At 34.1% G+C, this 19,335-nt stretch overlaps 1 pseudogene; it reads left to right on the forward strand.

Annotated features, from left to right (window-relative positions):
• The first annotated feature begins 5,341 nt into the window (after positions 1-5,341).
• Positions 5,342-5,721, forward strand: LOC102892656 (annotated as a pseudogene).
• Positions 5,722-19,335: the final 13,614 nt, after the last annotated feature.

Consider the following 19,335-nt stretch of genomic DNA (forward strand, 5'->3'; position numbering starts at 1 on the left):
TTACTCGACATGCACAGAATATGTATTTTGCCTCATAAACCTATTTAAAAAAAAACCAAACAGGTTTTAAATGTTTATGTATTCATGTATTGCATACTTGTTACTTTGTAGGAAACAAAACAGCATTCCTTATCCAGGTACATAATTTTTCAGCTGCAATATCGAGTGAGCTTTTTCTTGGATGGGATAATAACCACACAGTCTTAAATCATTAAAGAGACTGTATTTTTGTATAACGTCAGTTGAACTTTGAAGAAAAAAGCACTCCCTATAATTAAAAATTCCATGAAAGTGAATGTTTTGCATACACAAATGAAGGTACTGTGGACCCCATGTCAAACCGTTAAATATATTGTATACAGTCTGTATATATGTACTATATATAAGGGTATATACCATGTGGAAGACACAATCAGATAATAATTCTGTGTACTGTTCTTGTAACATTAGATCTTTTTAATAAATAATTCTCTTTTTATTGACTTTTATCTTCTCTCCTGTCAACTACATGAATGACATTATTTCATGCAAAACACAGTATGCTCATGATTATGGTAATGTTTTCACACTGAAAATATTATGTTAGGACTCGGCATGTTGTTATCATTTTAGGCTCAACAGTCTCCATAAATGTCCATGGTAGTTTCAACTTGACAATTGGAAGCCACATCAAAGAATAAACCAAAGAAGTACAAATGGGATAAATTAAGAGTTAGACTCATAATTTATTTTTTCTCAGGAAGGAGACTTTATTAAATGAGTTTTGTAAAGAGTTTGTTAAATGCATACTTCTGCTTCAATTAAGAACAGTATATCCCAATCTTTCTCAGGTACAATTCTCCTAAACAGAGTTATCTACTCTTTTATGTTCCCTTAGCACATGTGTGCATCTCTATTATACAAGCAGTCACAAGATGTTACAATGGTTTGTTTATGAGTGTTTCTCCTCCACTACCTAGTCTATGAGATACTCCAAGGGTGACTATATTATCTTTATCTTAGGATTTCTTGCACCAGTGCCCAGCACAATACTTAGCATATATCAAGTGAGCAATTAATTGGATTTAATTTAATACTGGCCTTAAATTTTTCCTTTAGAACAGGCTTCCCAAACCTGGGTCATCTTCCAGATCACCGGGGAACCCAAATCGTGGAGTTCTGATTCAGTAGGTCAGAGACTAGGAAATCTATATTTTAAAACTCTTCTCAAACACAAAGTGATATAACTATTAAAGAGAATTTGGCAATAAGGAGTAAAATTTTGTATGGATTTACCCTTTGACCTAGCAATCCTGTGTCTAGGTATCTGTTTTTAAGAAAGACTAGTAAAAATATGCAGTTATGTGAATATAAAAGGTATTGAACAGTGATTATATGCTCAGTTTTATGTCAGAAGTGGTAAAAATGCAGGCACATATTTGCTAATACTCTCTAAAAGAAATATGAAAGAATAAACTAAAAACTAATAAAAAAATTGTTTCCTACTGAGGAGGGAAAGAATGAGATATGGGAACAAATATGCAGGAAAGCTCTTTCTCAATGTACTTATTTCATAGTTTTGACTTCGGAACTACATAAATGTTTTATATTAATTTAAAAATAAAATGTAAAAGAAAAAAATTAACCTCCCAAAAATAAGAATAAATGGAAAATAATGAAACTGTATATCAGCTAGAGAGTCGATAAGCTAAAGTTTTTCTTTATAGAAGAATTATAACCACATAGATAACTATTTCAAATCAGTATATTGAAATTACATCCCTAATGGGACATACATACCAAGAACAAAACACATACACACAAACAAAAAAAATCTTAAACTACGTTCACTGGTCTTCTTGTGAGTAGCATAACTGATAGGAATTATTTTTTAATTAGCCAATATATAAATATAAATGTTAAAAGTATTTACAAAGTAAGTTTTCAGGATAAAAGAAATACATAGAGGAATTTTTAAATTAAAACCTGTAATCTTTGATTTAGAAATATCAATATGAATTCATAGTTTAAAATTTTTCTTAAAAATGACTGATTTTTTAGCTTTGTTAACTGCAAAGGTCTAGAAGAACAGTGAACACCCTTAACGGACAAATAATACAAATAATGAATAAATAATGTGCAAATTTTTGCCTCTGAATTCCATTCACCATTAAAAGGAACTTTCTTGAAGAAATGATTGATTTAAGATTTCAGAAAATGCACAAGATGAGTCTGGGTCTTCTTTTTGTGTCTATAAAGACTACCATTTAAGTGGGATAGCTTGAGCTAAAAAAAGAACATTGACAGCAATGTATTAAAACACACATAATATTTAAAAACCTATGATTTCATACTAATATACACACAAATCTTTCATTATCTTTGTTGGATGAAAAAGTCATCATTCTGAGAATCGTTATAAAAATATAAAGAGAGAAAGAATCAAGTATGTATCCTGACTTTTCTGTAAGGACTGTGTTTTAAGGTAATCAAACAGCTGACGAAAGATAGCTCTGCTTTGTAAAAGAATCACAACTAATACGTGCAAAAGAAATAATAAAATTAAAAAATAATGTGAGACACTCATCAGGATGATGATTCAGTTTATTTCATAAGTCAATAACATGGGGAGAAAAGGGGAGGAGTGGGATTCCTTTTTAAATGAAATTTAAGAAATGTAATAAAATGCAAATACATGTTCAAATTCCGATTCAAATAATTTTTCATAATTAGTGATATTTGTTAAGCAACCAAGAAAAATGGAAGATAGACGAGATAGAGTATGATATACTAATTTTGTTAGGTGCGATAATGTCCTTTTAGATAATATTTTTTAGAAAAATGTGTAACAACATGATCACAGGAATTTAAATCATCACAGAGGAAAGAAAAAGGAAGAAAGTAGGAAGGAAACAAAAAAAATTTAAGGAATAGATGTGCACCTAAAGACACAACATCAAACTAAATGAGGAAAAACTGGTGTAACTGAAAGGAGAGAGGAATCCACTACCATAGTTGGAGACTTTTAACATTCCTCTATCAGAAATGGACATATCCAGCAAAGAGAAAATAAGGATATAGTTGAACTCAACACCATCAATAAACTGGATATAAATGACATTTATAGACTACTTCATCCAACAACAGAGGAATGCACATTCTTCTCCAGCTCACATGGAACATTTACCTAGATAGACTGCACTCTAGGCTACAAAATACACCTTAACAAATTTAAAAGAATAGAAATCATACAATATTTGTTCTCAGAATACAATGGAATTAAACTAGAAAAAAAAAATAGAAAGGTAACTGGAAAAACTCAAACACATGGATATTAATAATACACTTCTAAATAACATATGCATCAAATGAGAAATCGCAGAAGAAATTTAAAAGAAAATTAAAATGGAAATGCAATCTGTTAAAATTTGAAGGATGCAAAAGCAGTGCTTAGAAATTTATAGCATTGAATGCATATATTAGAAAAGAAAAAAGACCTGAAATCAATAATCTAAGTTTCCACCTTAGGACACTAGAAAAAAAGAAAAGTAAATACAAAATAAGAAGAAAAACAATACAAATTAGAGCATAAATCAATGAAATTGAAAACAAAATCAATAGAGAAAATCAGCAAAATCAAAAGCTGGTTCTTTGTAAAGATCAATAAAACCAATAAGCTTCTAGTCAAGATAACCAGGGAGAAAAGAAGATTCAATTATTAATATCAGAAATATGGGAAATCATTTAAGATTCTATGAACATTAAAAGATAATGAAGGAATACTATGAATAACTGCCCACAAATTTAATAACCTAGATAAAATAGACCAATTCCTTGAAAACAACAATTTTCCAAAACACACACAAGAAGAAATAAGACAATTCGAATAAGTCTGTATCTATTAAAGATATTGAATCAATAACTAATAATCTTCCAAAGCAGAAAGCACCAGGCCCAGATGGGTTCACTGGTAAATTGTACCAAACATTTGAGGAAGAAATTTTACCAATTCTCTACAATCTTTTTCAGAGGATAAAAACCAAGAAAATACTTCCTAATTCATTCTAGGAGGCCAGCATTACTCTAATGCAAAAAAAAAAAAAGACATTACAAAAAAGTAAACTAAATAGAATTCAATAATGTATAAAAAGAATTACACACCATGACTAAGTGGGATTTATCCCAGGTATGCAAGACTGGTTCAATGTTCAAAAAGCAATTACTGTAATTTATGACATCAACAGGCTAAGAAAGAAAAATGACAAGATCATATTAATAGAAGCAGAAATAGCGTTTGACAAAATCCAACACTATTCATTATAAAACTCTCAATAAACTGCAATTAAAGAGTAGCTTTCTCAACTCGATATAGAATATCAACAAAAAATCTACAGTTAACATCATACTTAGTGGTGATAAACTGGAAGCTTCCCCCTAAGATTGGGAACAAGGCAACTATGTCTTCTCTCACTACTACTTTTCACCATTATACTCGAAGTCCTAGCTAATACGATAAGATAAGAAAAGAAAATAAAGGTATACATATTGGGAAGGAAGAAATAAAATTGTCTTTGTTCACATAGGACATGATCATCTGTGTAGAAAATTTTAAATAATCAACAAAAAAAACCCTCATGGAACTAATAAGCAATTACAGCAAGACTGTAGGATATAAGGTCAATATACAAAATCAATTGTTTTCCTACATATCAGCAATAAACAAGAGGAATTTACAATTAAAAAGACAATACTATTTATATTAGCACCCCATAAAATGAAATGTGTACACAATCTATATGAGGAAAACTGCAAAACTCTGATGAACAAAATCAAAGAACTAAATAAATGGCGACCTATTTCATGTTCATGGACAAGAAGACTCACTATTGTCAAGATGTCCACTCATCCTAAATTGATCTATAGATTTAATTCAATCTCAATCAAAATTCGAGCAAATTACTTTATAGATATTAACAAACAGATTCTAAAGTTTAAATAAGCAAAAGAAAGACCCAATATGGCCAATACAATATTGAAAGAAAAGGACAAAGTTGGAGCGATGACACTACCTGACCTCAAGACTTATTATAAAGCTACAATAATCAAGACAATATGGTATTGAGTTAAGAGTAGACACATAGATCAATGAAACAGAATAGAAAGCCCAAAGAATGAACTCACATAAATATAGTCAGCTGATCTTTTGACAAAGAAAAAAATATATAATGGAGCAAAGATAGTCTTTTCAAGAAATGCTGCTAGAACAGCTGGACACCCACTAGTAAATCTATTTATAACTGCTCTAAATATAAATGGATTAGAATCTCCAATCAAAAAGCATGAAGTGGCTTTTCCAAAATTCATGTGTCCAGAGGGCTGGACTGCGGGTCTCTCCTTGGGGTTGTGGCGCAAGAGCAGAGTACGAACTGCAGCAGCCAGAGCCACGGCAGGGCAGGCATTTAGAAAAGTTCTTACTCTCTTTGATCAAGTATTAGTTGAAAGGAGTGCTGCAAAAGCTGTAACCAAAGGAGGCATTATGCTTCCAGAAAAATCTAAAGGAAAAGTACTGCAAGCAACAGTAATAGCTATTGGATTGGGCTCTAAAGGAAAGAGATGCAATCAGTTAGTGTGAAAGTTGGAGATAAAGTTCTTCCAGAATATGGAGGCACCAAAGTAGTTCTAGATGACAAGGATTATTTCCTATTTAGAGATAGTAGCATTCTTGGAAAGTATGTAGACTGAAATAAATCACTGTTGAAATGGCATCACATGAAGCTGCCTATTCCATTGAAGTTCTGAAATTCATCATGTAAATAATTTCTACGTGTCTCTTTTGTAATAACAACAAAAAAAATGGTATCCAAGCTAATGACACCTAGTGTCTCTTAAAATTTAGTTTCACTGTACTGATATAAACATTGCCACATAAAAATATATAAATAAATTATTTTTTAAAAAGCATGAAGTACCTGGATAGATAAAATAACAGAACCTGATTATATGCTTCCTCCAAGAAATGCACTTAAGCTTTAAGGACACACATAGGTTGAAATTGAAAGGATGGACAAAGATAATCTAAGCAAGTGGAAACCAAAGGAAGCAGGGTTAGCTATATTATATCAAGTATCTTTTCCAACCACAGTGGTATGAAACTAGAATCAACAACAGGAAGAAAGCTGAAAAATTCACAAATGTGTGGAAATTAACATACTTCATACGACCAACGTGTCAAAGGATAAATCAAAAGGGAAAATTTTAAAAACACCTTGAAACAAACAAAAATGGAAATACAACATACCAAACCTATGGGATGCTACAAAGCATTTTGAAGAAAGAAATTTATAGCAATAAATGCCTACATTAATAAAAAAGAAATATTCAAATAAACCTAATTTTACATCTCAAGGAACTGAAAAAGAACAAAATGGGCTCAAAGTTAGCAGAAATAAGGAAATAACTAAGATTGGAGTTGCAATAAATGAGATAGCAACCAAAAAAAAAGAGAGAGAGAGAGATTAATGACACTAAGAGCTGTTTTTTTAATAAAAAGATAAATAAAATTGGCAGATAGGTGAATTAACTAAAAAAAAAGAGAGAAAATTCAGATAAATAAAATCAGAAATGAAAGAGAAGACATTACAATTGATACAACCAAGAGACAAGGGATTATATAAAAGACTACTGTGAACAATTATACACCAACAAATTATATACCCAAAAAGAAAAAAATAAACTACTAGAAATATACAACTTACCAGACTGAATCATGAACATATAGAAAATCTGAATAGACCACTGATGAGTAAGGAGGGTGAATCTATAATCAGAAAACTCCCAACGAAGAAATCCCCAAGACTCAATTTACCATTGGTAAATTTTACCAAACATTTAAAGAAAAATTAGCCAGTTCTCCTCAAATTTTTTTTAAAAATTAAGGGAAGGGAACACTCCCAAACTTATTTTACAAAGCCAGTATAACCCTGATACCAAAGCTGAACAAGGACACTAAAGAAAAGAAAACTACAGGGCAATATTCCTGATGAATATAAATGCAAAAATCCTCAACAAAATACTAGCAAACCACATTCAACAACAGTACATTAAAAGGATCATATACCATGATAAAATGGGATTTATCTCTGGATTACAAGAAGGGTTTAACATATGCAAATCAGTAAATATGATATATCACATTAATAAAAGAGATCACATGGTCATCTAAATAAATGCAGAAAAAGCATTAACAAAATATAACCTCCTTTCAAGGTAAAAACTCTCAATAAACTGAGTATAGAAGGACATACCTCAACATAAAAATAGCCAAATGTGACAAGTCTATAGCTAACATCATACTGACCAAAGGTTGAGAGCTTTTCATCTAAGAGCAGGACTAAGACAAAGACCGACTCTCACTACTACTATTCAATATAGTACTGAAAGTCCTAGCCAGAGGAATCAAGCAAGAAAACAAAAGACATCCAAATCAGAAAGGAAAAGTAAAATTGTGTATATTGGCAGATGATATGAGTGTATATATAGAAAATCCTAAGGAATCCACCCAAAACTGTTAGAACTAATCAATGAATTCAATAAAGTTGTAAGATATAAAATCAATATATAGAAACTGGTTGTGTTTCTATACACTAACAAATTATGTGAAAATGAAATAGAGAAAACAATTTTATTCACAATAGCATGAAAACAATAAAGTAGTTTGAAAAATATTTAACCACAGAAGTGAAAAATATGTACACTGGAAAGTAACTAAAAAACTTTGATGAAATTGAAGAAGGCATAAATAAATGGAGAGATAGTTCATATTCATGGATTAGAAGAATTAATACTATTAAAATATTCATATTACCCAAAGCCATCTATAGATTCAATACAATCCCTATGTATTGATTCCCAAGGCATTTTTCACAGGAATAGAAAAAAATCTTAAAATTTATGTGGAACCACACAAGACCCTGAATAGCTAAAACAATTTTCAGAAAAAAAGAACAAAGCTAGAGGCATCACACTTCCTGATTTCAAAGTATACTACAAAGCTGTAGTAGCAAAACAGTATGATGGTAGCATAAAAACAGACACAGACAAAAGGTATAGAATCAAGAGCCTAGAAATCCTCACATATATGGTTAGCTAATATTTGACAAGGGAGACAAGAATACTCAATGAAGAATGGATAGTTTCTTCAAAAAAAAACTAGAAAATCGCCCACAAAAGAGTAAAATTGGACCCCTATCTTACATCATTTACAAGAATCAACTTGATGTGTATCAAAGACTTAAACTTAAAACCTGAAACCATAAAACTCCTAGGGAAAAAAAAAAAATGGAACAAGCTCCTTGACACTGATCTTTGCAACAATATTTTGAATATAATACCAGAAATACAAGCAACAAAAACAAAAATAAACAAGTGAGATTACATCAACTAAAAAGTTTTTGCACAACAAAAGAAACAACTAATGAAATGGGAAAGCAACCTACAGACAGGAGAAATCATTTGCAAACCATCTAAGTGATAAGGAGTTAGTATCCAAAATATATAAAGAGTGCATACAACTCAATAGCAAAACAACAAACAATCCAATCAAAAATAGCCAAGAACTTGAAAGACATCTTCCAAAGTAGATATACAGAAGGCCAACAGGTACATGAAAAGATGCTCAAATCATTAATCATCAGTGACATGTAAATCAAAGCCACAAGAAACATCCTCACACCTGTTAGAATGGCTGTCATCAAGACAGGGGGTAACAAGTGTTGGCAAGGATGTAGCAAGAAGGGAACACTTGTATATTGTTGGTGGGATGATAAATTGGTACTGCCACTGTGGGGAAAAAAATGGAGGTTCCTCAAAAAAGTAAAAATAGAATTTACCGTATGATCTAGTGACCCTACTTCTGGATATATATCCAAAGGAAATGAAATCAGGACCTTAAAGAGATATCTTCACTGTCATGTTCATTGCAGCATTGTTCACAATAGCCAAGCTGTGGAAACAATGTAAGTGACCATCAATGGATGAATGGATAAAGATGTGTATATACGTACAATGGGACATTATTTGGCCATGAAAAATAAGGAAATCCTACTTTTTGTGACAACATAGATGGACCTTGAAGGCATTATGCTAAGTGAAATAAGTCAGAGAAAGACAAATATTGTATAATATCATTTTATGTAAAATCTAGAAAAAACTGAACTCATAGAAACAGAGAGTATTATGGTGGTTGCCAGAGGCTGGGGATAGGGAAAATGTGGAGACATTGGTTAGAGGGTACAAACTTCCAGTTATAAGATGAATAAGTTCTGGGGATCTATTATATAGCATGGTGACTGTAATTAATAATATTATTATATACTTGAAAGTTGCTAAGAGAGTATCTCTTAAATGTTCTCACCACGAAAAATAAAAAGGTGATTATGTGAACTGATGGAGGTGTTAACTAACCATACCATAGTAATCATTTCATAATATATATGTGTATCAAATCTTTACACTGTACACCTGACACTTACATAATAGTACATCAATTATATCTCAATAAAACTAGAATAATAATGATTATTAAAGTTAAAATTCTTCATCCTGTTTCGGCCTTGTGTAAATTAGAAATCTATGGTCCAAGAAGCTTATTACAGTCCTTTTTTTTCCTTCTCTTGACCTAACCTTTCACTCTCTCTTCCCTCCCCTTTTTTATAACCTAAGCTTCTGAACTTACCTGGTTCAAAGAAGTGTGATCAGAAAGGAAAAAATAGGAGAGCAAGAAAACTTCTAACTTAATTAAAACTAATGTAAGATGACTTCCTGCTCTCTGAGATTAGCAGGTGTTAAAGCTAATTCTTTATCTCACTGACATTTTCATGGGTTCTTCAGGAAACACACTAAGTACTTGACTCCTGCTTCTATGTTGTGGGAGATGTATTTTCCTCTGCCTAGTCATTTTCCCCTCAGTCTCATTATTTCTCATAGCAATGCTATTGGGCAGAATTTAAAACAGTTTAAAGAAAGCTCTCTTGCTCTTACATGGCCTACATCAGTCCATGTGAAGCACAAGTGAACTCATCTTATTGAACTCTGCATGCAGAGACCAAACCCAATGCAGTGAGCTTAACTCCAGCATTGCCATCTAGGCTGTCCAGCTCCAGCCCTTTAAATTTCTCAGGTGAGAGTAAAACAAAACCAAACCAAACAAACAAAAAAAACCCTCTACTCTTTCTTTTTCTACAACACCGTATATTAAGATCTCTGAATGGTTTCACCGAAGTACCCTCATTCGATAAATGAAGGTGCGACACTCATAGCTAGGTTCTCTTCAGAGCATGCCTCTTCAGAAATCCTCTTTATGAGGCTCTCTTGTCTCAGTCAACTTTTTACATTCTTGATGTGGGTAATGTATTTTAGAATTATGTAACTGCTTTTGGCTATCTATTTTTAAATATCTAAAGGTGCTCTGTCTTTCAACTCCCTTTGTTATCTATCGCCTTAAAGTCTTAGTTAAACATTCCTTTGAACAACTTATTATATAAAGGGATTGAGAAGAGGAATAAAATAAAGTTAAGCTTCCAAGGAATTACTTTGGTTGTTCTGTGAAAAGTAGATTATAGAGGGTAGAAGCAAATCTGGAAACACAACAAAGGCTAGTAGAGTCATCCACATAAGAAGTGATGGGGAGGTAGACTAGTGTCGTGAAGAGAAGTAACGTGCCAGATATGTATTACATGCCAGAATTTGGAATGCTCATGAATTATATAAAAAGTGTGAGGAAAGGAGAGGAATCAAGGGTAACTCCTATCTTAGATTTTTATCCTCGGCAACTAGGTGAAGGAATGACTATTAAATAACCAGGTAGGAATGTCAAAGGGGCCACTGGATATAAAAGTCTAGTAGTCAAGAGAAATCTAGACAACAAATAAAAAACATATTTGTAGATCAACAAAATTTAGGAGCTATTAAAAACTCTGGGACTAAATGAGATTACCTTGGGACTGAATATATCTAGAGGAGGGAAAAGAGCAAAGGATTTAGTAGCCTTCAGGGATTACAAAATTCAGATGTTAAGAAAATGAGAGGGAACCAGCAAATAAGACTTAGAAAGAATGGCCACTTAGGTAGATCCCAAGGGCTCTGAAAGGGAAAGCAAAATATTGAGGGAGGATCTTTAGGTGAAATGATAGAAGGCATAATCTCCCATTTCCAGATACTAAAAACAAGAATTTCACCTTGAGGAAGGTGGCACATAGAGTTTTTAGTTCAAAGTACACTATTTCATGCCTTATGGGACAGCAACTTTTTCTCCCAAGGTGTTTTCTCATCTGTGGTACATTAGCTGATATTGTAAAGGATCAATCTAACATTTGATAAAGCTAGAGAAAAATTCCTTACTACTTTTCCAGTGAGTACATATCAGTGTTACCTTATTATTGAAAGAAACAGCATTGTGATCATAATAAAGTTTATAGTGGCTTTATAAGTGTGCCCCTGAGTCAGTACTGGAGACAAGACTAGTTTAAAAAAATAATTAAAAGAAAAAGAGGTAGAGTTTCAGGTACTCCAGAAACAAAGGTAAATTTGCTTTACCATCTACATTCATTTATATGTTATACATCTGATGGACAAAGCTGTTCATTTTTAAAATTCAGTTATCAGATGCAAACCTTGAACATACAGAACAGTGCTTCCAAAAGATGGACTTTGACTTTACCTATCTAATGAACAAACCCAATCTCAGCCACCCTATTAATGAAAATGGAAAACAGACATCTTTGAGAACATTAAATAACTAATTGCAGAGGGAACACAAAAATTATACCACTATAGAAGCTGTTTTATATTTAATCTTACAAGTAGATTTTTTTAATAGATAGATAACAGATTTTTTTTTTTTTGTCCTATAACCAACTTCCAGTTCAAACTCAGGAGAAAATCCATCACACTGAAATCTTGTTACTTTTCAGCTAAGTCCATGGAATCGGTTTCATGAGAAAATAAATGTCTATTCAGATTACCTCTGTTTAATGGAAAGCTGTGGCATACCCACCAATATAAGTTATAAGCATGAATTTCTTGTGTGAAATGGCCTTTGCTTCATTTGAGGTGCTTTTGAATACTCATGCTGAGTGAATAGAAGCTGAATAACCTCTATGTTCAAGTCAATAAAGAAACACACTGCATTAGAGAATCAGAGAGTCAAACAGAGATCATTGGAATGGGACATTGGGTCATATTCTATATAGCCTTTGCAAGATCTTAATCCAAGCATCCCCTTAAATCTTACTAAAATCAAAACCAATTGTTTGTATATTAGCACTGAGGTACCTGATTGCTATATACATAACTAGAGAAATTCTCCAGACAAACTCCTCATCTCTCAATCCCTAGTTCACATTACTTTTCCATGAACTTTTAATTCTCCACTCCTTGTCTCTCCCTTCTTTGCTTGCACAGATTCACATCGCTTAGATAACACCTATTCACTTTTTCCTATAATCATCCACTTACAAGTCTGTTGCTCACGAACCGTAAATTTAATCATTATGCTATTCCCAGAGCACTGGTTAGTCCTGCAGTATAATGGGTCTCTCTAATCATCTCTGGAATGACTGAATGAACATAGCCATGTGGTGAGGTGTAAAAAAATCATGCCGTACGAGCAGCGGTTCTCAGTCCCTGGTTAAGCCTTCAACTTATTTTGCTGAAGACGCTACCAAAGAATCTTAAGAGCTGTGCTACTTCTGTTGTAGTAGATGCTGTTGGTGTCCTTCCCAGACCACTTTACTATTTGGGGTAAATACATACACACACCAACCCCAACCCCAACCCCAGATGCTGTGAGTGTTGGCTGAGAACAGCTCACAGCTGATATCTTGAGAGAAGAAACACCCCCTTCTCCCCAGTGCACACCTCACCAGGGACAAAGGAAAAGCAAGGTAATATAAAAGGACAGTCCTCTTAAGGTAGGAAAATCCCTGTAGTATGTGTGCCAGAGCTTTCCTGAAAAAGCCAGTCTCCAGAAGAGACTGCATTTCTGTTTCGTTTTTCCCCGACCCTATCCTGTTTTGCTTACTTCCCTCTACCTCCAATCAATCACTCAAACAAGGATCTCCATCTCAGGTTCTACTTCAAGGTAATTGGACACAACATAGCTGGTACTGGAAGTGGTTCTAAGAGGCAGATTCTATGGCTGAGATTCTGGAGTGGTTCACTCACTGGCTGGATGGCACTGAGGGCCTATCAATGCTGACGGGTTGTGTTTTATAGTTCATGGCATGCTGTAAAGGTACTGCTAAGACCTTCATCTTTTTGGACTGGAAAAGGATGCAGGCAAAAGGGAAATACTAATTGGTACAATGTCTTGGGTTTGAGAGGTCAGAGATAAACAGCAACTAAAAGGATTATGAAATGTGATAGCTGTTCTTTGCCACCAGTTCACTGAAGAGAGAACACAACAGGCTCAAATCTATTAATCAACAATTTAAAGCAAAGAGTGAAAGTCAAAGGGCAACATTTAAAGAGACACTCATCTCCTGCAGCCAGAGGACAGGTAGAAAAAATCAGTCCCAGGGCTCAATCAAAAGAGACTCAGAGGATCAGAAAAGCTGTGTTCCTTGCCCAGGCAAGTCTCCTATGCCAAAGCAAGAACCTTGATAGGGAAGGAATAAGATCACGAGGCTTGTGATGGAGATGCCTGCATAAGTGGAAATCATGCTACCCAACTAATAGCTACAGACTAGGATTATTTTAAGAATTCAAGGAAATTACTTAACCATGTTTGGGACATAAGATAAACTTGAAAACATGGTTGGTAGTATTTTTCACTTAGATAAGTAAGGTCTGGTTTTCTTTTAAATCTGCCTTCTTTGGGCAGAACTAATTTGGAGAGATGACTCAGGATGTATGGCAAATATCTTAATCTAAACTGTTACAGAAGATATCTCTAGATTACGCCGTCTAATACAGTAGACTAGAACTACATGTGGCTATTTAAAATTAAATTGTAATTAATTAAAATTAAATAAAATTTAAAAATCAATTGTTCAATTTCACTAGCTACATTTCAATTGCTCAATAGCCACATGGCTGCTGTGATAGAGCAAAGGACATTTCCATCATCGCAGAAAGTTTCACCAAAGAGCACTGCTCCAAATCATGCAAATGTTGCAAAGTAAAAGAAAGTTCTTTGAGAGGAATTTATAAGTATAGTAGCTAATGGAGCTTATGCCCACATCAGGGTGTGTGGTCCTTAATTGTATTGCCTTCTTATTCCTCATAGATTGAATTTAAATGAAACAATCCTTGCAGAACTTTTATCTTGTTGAATGTGACAAGAAGTGTTAGTCTACACAGTTAACATCATTAATGAGAATATCACTTACAGGATCTCTATAGTCATTAAAAAACATTTATATTATACTGAGTCTGCTAATTTCCATTGGGATGTTCCCTAATTATAGTAATGCTGTCCTTCAGCCATAATTTGAATATAGTGACAATGCAGAAGCTGGCTTACATTGTTTTTTCATTTATTTGGTGATATCATATTAACCCTTTTCCATTTAATACTTCCTACCTTTAATTCTAAATCCTGTCAGCAACTTCCAATATATAGTTAACAGTACTTATGCCATTTGAAAATGATCACATTCCTTCCATATAAGAGATCTTATCTCAGGTTTAATTTTATCAAGAATAAAATCTGCCTTTCCTGTTTCTTTTGCATTTATTCACAGCATCTTGCTCAATTGCTGTTATTGGTTTGAAGATGGGCTTATTTACTAACAGACAGGCTCTGTGGTTGGCAATATTATAAACTACAGAAGGAATGCAAAATCTTGCTTCTTTTATGTTTGAAGACAATAAAGCTTATCCTGTCTCTATTCTTTTCTCTAATCCATTCTGGTTATAAAGGCTGTTCTGTATAATCATTATTTATTAATTATATAAATTCAGATTAAACAGCTATATGGTACTATTCAAAATTACAAAATCAGAACTTTTTTCTAAAAATCACTGGATGCTAAGTTTGTCATTTGACTACATTTTTTTTTTCATTTCCTAGTAGTTATTTTGATGTGAAATAGGGACACAGCACAGAGTAGATGTGATATTTGCCTTTAGTAAGTGATAAGTCATAGGTAAAGACAAATCTACAAGATAAATAGCACGAATTTATATGTCACATATTAGAGTAGAACATTCAAATACAGAAAAGTGTAAAAAATGTATTGCTTAAAATTAAACGAAGTAGAAAAAAAATAGATGTTCAATTCTCATCTTGGATTGTTTTGATGGATGGGGAGTAGCCATGCAAAATCTCTAATGTGCAAAATTTCAAAAACAGGCCCCCAAAAATTCAACAACTTTATATGGAGCTCTCTCCCAAACCACAAAATCTAGACAAGTATGGATTTAACAAAGAAATTTGACCTGTTGTGTTAAATAATAATCATTTACATGGTATGATCTAATAACTACTGATCAGTCAGGACAGCCTAGATTTGCTACAGTAACAAATAATCTAATAATCTTACTGGTTTAAAACATACAGTTTATTTCTGGTCGAAGAGTCCTATCTATCAGGAGTCTGCCATTGCTGTGCTCCACATCATCTTCACTCCAAGACCCAAGTTTATGGAGTAGCTTTTATCTGGTGGCAGAGGGAAGAGAAACATGGACAGTCACACACAGGCTTTTAAAGCTTCCCCCAGTAAGTAATGCCTGCCATTTCTACCACACTTCGTTTCCAACACCAGTGGTGTCCTCACTCCTAAGTTTAGCAGGACACAGATGTATAAAGCCTTCTCAAGGAGGGATGCAACAGGGAGAGAAAAGAAAATATTTCTTACAGCACTACAATCTACCACAACTACCAAGTAGCCAATTCATTCCAAAATGTAAATATACATCCTTACTGTCCTGCCTGATTATTTCCATTTTATTATATTATCTTTAGCTGATTTTCATTAAAATTTAAATAGGCCACTTTTCAGGCTCTAAATATAAAAAGAAATTGCAGTTTTCTAGATATTCTGCCACTGAACTTTCCAATCCAGTTTTACCAGTAATAAAGCTAATATTTTAATTTGTTCTTAATTTCTATGTCTATTTCCTATTTTTTATATGAATCAGAACTTGGGAGAGATAAGAGAGTAACTGAGGATAGTCTGAGACTCAACATCTACCTGACAATTTCAGTCATAGTGCCTTCTGATCAGAGAATGACTTTCGCTGAAAAAAAAAAAGCATATACAAGAAGAGGATTTCACACTCTCGATCCCATTTAAGAACTCTGTCCAGTAAGTATGTATGTATTATTGTCATTTAACAGGTGATAAAACTGAGACTCAGATAACCTAAGTCAATTGGTCCCAGCAGAGATTTAAACCAATGCCTTGTTAGCTCCTCAATCTTGTCCATCCCCATTAGTGCCAAAGGTGTAAGCATCCTTGAAAACCAGGTCTGCTGTCATATTCTCATGGGAACTGACCTCATGTCCATCCTCCAAGCTGAGTTAGACACCATCCCTCCCACTATTATCTCCCTCATCAGACTATGTGTTTCTTTAGGTCAAGAAAGTTTTATTTACCTTTGTATCCCCAGGGCCTAGTAAAATGCCTGTCATCATCTTCACCACTAATATTAATATTAATAAAATGATAAATAAATGAATGAACTATATGTATAGTGAACTATACATATAGTGAACTATACATATAGTTTACTCATTTAGTCAAAAATTCTGGAATCAATGTATTAAATGAGATTAGTGTACAAATACAATTAAACCTGGACAACTCTGAGGAATTGAAAGATAATTAATTGAGTATTATTTGGCCTGGATCCTAATTGTGGCTCAGTCACTATTTACTATTACTATTGTGGTGCTTTAATGTTCTCAGCTATTAAATAAGGGGATAGGAATGAATGATCATTAAAGCCTCATCGTCCCTGAGATTCTTTTGTTCTGAGAAGGTAGTGTTCTTCTCAGCCACCAAAGCAACTCTGAAAGTTATCTACCTATGAATCCTTTTTGTGCTTCAACTAATGTCAAGACCAACCAGTCAAATTATCCTTTCTAAAACACCTCTTCGCCATGTCGTGCCTTATTATCATGTATTGATGAGCTAGGCCATTTAAATTTCATTAGCCATCTCATCGATTCAATTCTATCTCTCACTTTTCAGGAAAACACAAACAGAAAAGTCATATAAATCAAGAAGTCAAAAAGAAGGCTGGATGAATGAATGCATGAATAAGGCAGAAAATAGATATTAGAGTGAGTCTAGAAGTGCGGAAATTAAGAAACAAGATGTCAATGTGGCGGTGGAGGTAAAAGCTGAGGCAAAACATGCTTAAGGCAGGAAATCTTAAGTATATCTCCTATTGGGGTAGGAGAAGGGTCAATCCAATAAACTAATCAACTCAACGAATATTATCAAGTACTTATTACATACTAGGTACTTTTCTGGATACTGAAGACTTGAGGGATCAGAAAAGGGTAGGGGGAAGCAAACAATCGAAATACAACATATGCGCTCTAATAAGGATACAAACACAGGACTATGACATCAATGGGAAGATGCAATTAACTCCTTCTAAAGAAATCAGAAAAGCTTTCACAGAATTTGTGACACATAAGCTGGGTTTTCAAGAGTTGTTAGAAGCTTTTCAGTCATAAAAAAGGTTTTTCCCAAACAAGGAACAACACAGGAAATAATAAAAAGAATGAAAAGCCAATTTTTTTATGGAAAAAGAAAAATTTTAAGGTCACTGGAGATTGAGATGAGATAGACATTAGGAACATGACACTGGAGAGGAGGCCAGATATTGAAAGACTTCCTTTTCCTGTTAACAATGACAAATTCATAAAGAGGCAGTTCCACCCATAGACCCAAGCAACTGCAGGATCTGCTGTAGGCTCCAAGCTTCAGAAAGCCCCATTTCGGCCCTTGCCAGGCCGTGTCCCGCCCCACAGGACAAGAAGCACATGTCTACCTGGAGCCCTATCCCTAGCCCTTCTTCCATCCCCTCACCCTTCCAACCCTCATAATCCCCTTCCACTCTTCCATTCTAAACTATACTCCTGGTGCAATTAACCCTGGACTTCCTTGCCTAAACGCCCTCAAATCTACATTCATGCCTGCACACTTCCTTCCCTGGCTCCATTTCCCAAGCACAGACCATGGTTCTGGTGTGTGCACCTCCAGATATGGGGAGAATGCAAGAAAGCTGCCAATGACCAAGGGTAAGATTGTGGATAAAGCTTCGACATCCATTGAGGAGCAGTACCAGGGTTTGAAGAGAAGCAGAAAGAAGGTAAGGGAGTCACAGGTCAAAGACATGGCCTCTATTTGTACCTTTATCCATGAAAATGTTAAGGACAAGCTTAAAGGGAGTTCTCAACTTTTAACCGTTTTGTATAATTTCCTTAACTATAAGAATTACTCAACTCCTATAAATAAATTAGCATTGATATTTGCACTAAAATTTAAATCTTGTTATTTTTTTACTAGTTCCATGATGAATTAAATTAATGACCTCCCCTGCACTTTCAAGAAAATAGTCCTTCCATTCTTTAAATTTTTATATAAACCCTAGACCTCCAATATAGAAGAAGTACACTCATCTAGAAAGGCAGGACCTTGGGTCTTCAGAAGACACCTCATCATAACAGCACAAGCAAATGAAATTATAGTGATCAAGTATTTTCCTACTCCCTGGAAGATTTTAATCTTGACATTCTTTTAGGACTGAAACCTTTGACCTTTGCTCTGCTGCACTGAATTGATATCTTGCCACAGCTGCCTGTAGACCCTGCTTTAACTCTGGACACTGGGCTTTAGTGTGCTGCAGAGGCTTCTTTTATTTCCTCTCCATTCACCAAGCACCCAACACAAACTCAACCTGCTTTTTCAAGTTTTATTATTTCTCTGTTGTCATTGGCAGATGGAGATGCCTCACCTCCATCAGCTTCCTAACATAAGACATATTAAACACTGCAAATAGCAAACTTCCAATAATACGAGAAATTGAGTTTTTGCAAACTCAGTATCTTTATCAACTTCTCCATGAGGAACTACATTCTCTCCACCTGGTTTCAAAAGAGTAAAGAAAGGTCTTAATGTTCTCCTGAATTTTTAGAGGACTAATTTGCACATTTGGTAGAAGAGAACAAGGCATTCCTTAACAAGGTAGCAATTGTACAGCCTACAGTAACTTTGTAGACAAGAAGTATTTGGAGACTCACTGGGAGGACACAGATGGGCTCTGTGAGAGCTTGATTTGCTTTAACATCCTCTTGTGTAGCTGTCTCAACTGGCTTCAAAAAGACAATTGTTGGAAATG

The sequence above is a fragment of the Pteropus alecto genome, unplaced genomic scaffold (assembly GCF_000325575.1).
Source record: "Pteropus alecto unplaced genomic scaffold, ASM32557v1 scaffold12, whole genome shotgun sequence".
Classification (NCBI taxonomy): Eukaryota; Metazoa; Chordata; class Mammalia; order Chiroptera; family Pteropodidae; genus Pteropus; species Pteropus alecto.